Genomic DNA, 5,435 nt, shown 5'->3' with positions numbered 1-5,435 from the left:
CACAGCTTTTTTTGACAGATGGGATTATTCTACAATAACAAATCTCCTGTTGTTTTTGTATTGTTGTATTTGTTGTAGCGACGAGGCTACCTTATTAAGTGTACACTGATTCCTACTCTCGAAGTTTTTTTATTGCTAAAACTCAATCTTCCTCCTGTTTGATCCGTAAGTAAGTAAGGTTATTGGAATCCAAATTTATGCTATTACATTTATAAATATCTAGCGATTTTTCCCGCTTATTGTTGGGCTGAAATATTTCCGTGAGCTGTGATAAATAACTTTTTCTAAAAATTAATGACTATTAAATCTTTCTTTCTTTTGGCCGCGATGTTAAACTTTTTCTCTTAACATAGTATATAAGTAATTAATTTGTTTCTTGTTGTTAAACTTCTCTTCTTTTTCTCTTCTTGTTAATTTTTTCTTCCTTTTCTCTTTTTTGTTAGACTAAATTTGTTAATTTTTCCTTATTTTAATTTTCTTGTTGAACTTTTTTCTTCTTCTCTTTTCATTTTTTGTTAAACTTTTCTTTTCTCCTTTTGCATTTATTTCTTGTATTTTTATTAAATGTTTTTGTTAATTTTTTTCCATTTTTATTTTCTTGTTCATACTATATCCGGTCACTTAATTGTTGTTTCTTTTCTCGTCTTCCTATTTTTTTAATTTTATATAAAATCTTAGAAAACTGGTTAGAGCAAAACAGTAATATTTTCATACAGAACAAAAATAACCTGGTATTCCGAATACACTACAACTTAAACAAAACTGCAATGCTAGTAGAAGAAGATATCACTCTTTTTGAAATAAAATCTATATTAAATTCTGTCAAAGGTAAAACCCCCGGATTTAATAGAATCTCATATACCATGCTAAAAAATCTTTCTAGCAATATTAATCTTCATCTTCTTAAAATATTTAACAAAATCTTCTCTTCCGGTTATATCCCTCTAAATGTAACAAAGAAACCACTTTTATCGATTAAAATAGACTAATATCACTAATGCCGTATACATCTAAACTATTGGAAAACATTTTTGCCATCTGAATCACATGGTCAGTACAAAAAACGAAACTTTTAAGCGTCCCCCAATGGCTTTTAAAGCCAATAACGAAACTATATATATTAACCTTTTCCACATTGCTGTATCTTCTTTATCACATAAAAATCTTTCCATTATTTCCATAGTCTACGAAAAAGCCTTATATCGAGTTGGCATACACACAATTATTTCACAATTAAAAGAATGGAAATTTGGTTCTAAAATTACACATTTTGTATAAGCCTTTCTTTCTATCAATAAATTTTATATAAAGATAAACGATGTATACTCAAATACAAAACCACTTCATAATGACATACCGCAAGTGTGACCACTACACGTGGTTCTTTTTCAAATAGCGACCGACAAGTAAAACAAAATCTTCTGTGGAAACAAATATTTTAAACACGTTCAATTGCTGATGACCTATATTTAATATGTAAACATTCACGCAATATGAAATAGATCAACTTTTCACCTCACTAAATAACTGTTATGTTAAAAACGTACATCAACAATATTTCCTTGCCAATCTAAAAATTTTTGATATAATTTTTCAACAACAGATTCTCATGGAATATCCATATTGAATACCTAAAAAATCTCTACAGCCTCGTTTAAATCTTATTAAATGTCTAGCAGCAAAAAAAGTAAATCTTATCCAAATGTTATTTTAAATGCAGTTCGTAGTCTTTTTTGTCTAAAATCGATTGTAGTCTCGCCGTTTAAGGCAAAGCACCAAAACTCAACCAATTTACAATCCTCAGGGTGTCCTTAGGTGCATTTAGGACTAATTCAATAATAAATATTTTGGCTGAAGCCGGCCTACCATCAATTGAAAATCTATTTCACGAACTCATCTTAAAACTAATCCCAAAGAAATGTTTTCTGCAGATCAACACCTGATTAAACGTGTATCTAATAGTTCATCACAAACATATCTCAGACTTCCCTCCAGCTTACTCTTGGCTATTAAATTAGCTTCCGAAATAAATTTAAACCCAGTGCCACAAAAAGGTTATTTTTCTACAGAACCACCATGGAAACTTAACAATTCATCATTTTTATTACAATGTTCTAATCTACCTAAAAATATTACACCAAATAGGACTTATCATATTTAAACAAAACATCTTCATATTTTATAAACAAAAACTGGTAAAGATTGTACACTGATGGATCAAAAACTGACTCCTGTACATCTTTAATAATAAATCTAAATTTAAAAACAAACTACATTGCAATTCTTGACCCAAACTTCTCTATTTTTATTGTGGGTGCAACAGAAATTTTAATCGCTCAAACGAAATACAGAAATATTCCGTCTCTCTACACTTTAACCATAATTCTTTGTCTAGGATCGTCGTCTTTCCTTTTCTATTATTTTTCTTTTATATTTGTGTTAGTTTTTCTTTCCCTTCTGTTAATTTTGTTCTTTTCTTTTATTTTATATTGTTTAATTAATACTGTTAACCTCGTTTTTGTGTATTGTTATTGCGAATTTGAATTATATACCCACTCCAGTTTGTATATATAAAGTATTATTCAATTAGCGAATTTGAATAAGTGCCATTTCAAAATTTTTAAATTTTTCTTTGCGATAATGACTTTTAAGAAAATATTAGTCCTCAACATTAAAAAAAGTCTACGACAAATTACTAGTAGTTATTTTTTACCAATTCCAGTTTGGATGTTATAAAGTACTATTCAATTAGTTCAATTCTTTGCAAAAATGATTTTGAGGAAAAGATTAGTGTTCATACATCCAAAAAAGTTCCCAACAAAGTGCTGATAGTTATTTCTTAACAATTCCGGTTTGGATAAATAAAGTATTGTTCAATTACTTCAATTAGCAAATTTTAATTAGTGCGTCTTCAAAATTCTAAAATTTTTTCTTTGCAAAAATGACTTTGAGGAAAATATTGATCCTCATAAATCCATAATATGTTCCAACAAAGTACTAATAGTTATTTTTTGGATATATAAAGTATTATTCAAATCCTTTATACGTAAAGAAATATTTCTTTTATACGATGTATTCATTAATTGTTTTTTTTTTTCCTTTTTTCTATAACACTCAAATTTTCTATTCGTATTTAAGTTTTTCTTATCCGTACATTTTTCATTTCCTAATATAAACAACTGTTAAAAGAAATATTATTTCCATTTTGATTTTAGTTACTTCATTCTCTCCCAATCTATATGCACTATAACTGATCGAGACACTATATGCACTATAACTGATCGAGACACTATATTTAAAAAGTGCTAACTCAGCTTATTTATTTAGTGAGTTTGAACTACTAGAATATAGTGTCTAGATTTTAACAATTTTGATTTGGTTTCACAAGAACTGTCACGTCAGTTTACATGTGGCTGTTTACATTTTCAAAAAGCAATTTTACAATTAATTTACTTATAATAAGTTTACACAGCACATGTAATTTTAGTAGGTCATGTAAATATTATGTCTTGTTAGTTAGAGAAAAAATAACTTATACCATAGCATCCACTACCCTGTTTTTGCATGGTCCGTTGGGTGACATGGTATAAGCCGGATATCGCCAATTGATATCCGAATAGGCGAATCACAAAAGTTTTTCTTATATTTATACCACTGGAGGGACTCGTAAGTATCGCAGTAGTTTAACAATAAAGTTATGTACAAACAGATTGTAAGAAAATTTACTTTAAATGTTTAGAAACATGAAATGCAAAAATAAAATATATTGGAAAATAAGTCAATGGCTTCAGGATAAGCTTTCAGGATAAAAAATTAAAGATCATAAATCGGACAATTTAGGACGCGTAGGAACTTAATGATATTAGTACCGGTCTATATCGTTGTCAATATTAACCTTGTGGTATACATAAAATATTTCTTGATAACTTCGGTTAAAAACTGTGACGAAAGTTTTTACTAAATAAATTTTTTATTATACCTAAAATTTACCGTAGATTCCTTTACATATATAGCGTTAATTGCAAAAACAATAAAAACTTGTGATCACTATATTTCCAACAAAGAATAAAATAGGAAAATTAATTCCAACATTTCAATTTGCTATGCATTTTTATTTCACGTAGTTATGAAAGCGTCCTGAGCATTAATCATATCTGCACATGTCATTGATTTTTATAATAGACCAATGGAAACCATAGCTTCAGGAATGAATAATCATTTGTTTGGTTCAACTAAAAACTTACGTTTCTAAGCTGGTTACATGTGTAACCGTTACTACCCTATTAGAAGGTGCAACCCCATTACACTTTACGGAACCGTGCCATCAAAAGCTAGGGGTTATTAGTCACCAAGGGTAGTAACATTTTCTGAGTCCGATCTTACAGTAAGTTGAAACCAATTATAAATGATTATACAATAGATATTTGAAATGAAATATGTGTTTGTTCATTTCTAAAGAAGATTCTCACTGGCTATTATACAAATGATTGATGGTACAGAAACATCAGTTAGATTGAAAGAAAAATTATTTTAAATGTGTAGAAACATAATATGAAATGCAAAAAATTAAATATATTGGAAAATAAGTCATTGGGTTCATTGGGTTAAGGGTATATCCTGCAATAATAACATCTGTACATGTCATTCAGTATGTAATAGACCAGTGGAAATCATAGCTTCAAGAATGAATAATCATTTGTTTGGTTCAACTATAATCTTACGTTTCTAAGCTGGTTACATGTGTAACCGTCACTACCCTATTAGAAGGTGCAACCCCGTTACACTTTACGGAACCGTGCCATCAAAAGCTAGGGGTTATTAGTCACCAAGGGTAGTAACATTTTCTGAGTCCGATCTTACAGTAAGTTGAAACCAAAGATAAATGATTGTACAATACATATTTGAAATCAAATATGTGTTTGTTCATTCTTAAAGGAGATTCTCACTGGGTATGATACAAATGATTGGTACAGAAACATAATTTTTGACAATGACATAATCCATAACTACTCTAAACAAAATTTATTTTAATTCAGGGGTAATAATACGCAGAAAAGAAATTTATTTATAATTAATATTACGACCGAATTCACTATGAATTATGGAAATATGATATTATCAAGTCCTAGCTTAATTATATAAACTATCTGTCCAGTCACTATCTACTGTTTTTAATTATTTTTTTAAAATAAATTTGCACTCACCCAGATATTTCAGCCACTTTATTGTTGATGTTGTTGTAGCAACGATACGTATAAAGTCAGTGTGGCTGAGTTGACAATCCTTAGTCGTTGTTCGTTGAACTCCAAGTCGTTCCGTTGCGAAGAACCGATGGTCGTTGGAACGTATTTGTTGCTGTTGCATAGTTGTTGATATCTGAAAAAATAAAGGACTTTAGTATATGTTCTAATTTTATAAAATTAAAATTTATTTTG

The sequence above is a fragment of the Lucilia cuprina genome, chromosome 4 (assembly GCF_022045245.1).
Source record: "Lucilia cuprina isolate Lc7/37 chromosome 4, ASM2204524v1, whole genome shotgun sequence".
In the NCBI taxonomy this organism is placed as follows: Eukaryota; Metazoa; Arthropoda; class Insecta; order Diptera; family Calliphoridae; genus Lucilia; species Lucilia cuprina.
This window is presented reverse-complemented; position numbering follows the sequence as displayed.